Genomic DNA, 395 nt, shown 5'->3' on the forward strand with positions numbered 1-395 from the left:
AAAGGACTGCCATTCCCGAGGAGACCATTTACTAGACAATATATCCTTCCTGCACAGCTTATAAGTTACTGCCACTCGAAGATTAGTTTACAAAATCGAATCTAGCACAGGACAGAGTTAACATAAATGTATCTATAATGACATTCAAAAACAGTGATAACATGAGGTGTTTGCGAAATGTGAGCATATCCTTCCTCATCTGTGGCATCCTTCATGAATACTGCCACCACATATTCAAAATTCCTAACAAACCCCCACAAAAAAACCCACCCTGCCAAATCTTTCAGAAACCCACAGACTTGTGCAAAATGTTCACAGTCCAATAGCTTATCTTCCGAATTGACCCTTACCCCATATTCTTCCTTAAATTCCTTTTCCGTTTTGCCCTGAACAAA

Source organism: Gigantopelta aegis, chromosome 1 (genome assembly GCF_016097555.1).
Source record: "Gigantopelta aegis isolate Gae_Host chromosome 1, Gae_host_genome, whole genome shotgun sequence".
Lineage (NCBI taxonomy): Eukaryota > Metazoa > Mollusca > Gastropoda > Neomphalida > Peltospiridae > Gigantopelta > Gigantopelta aegis.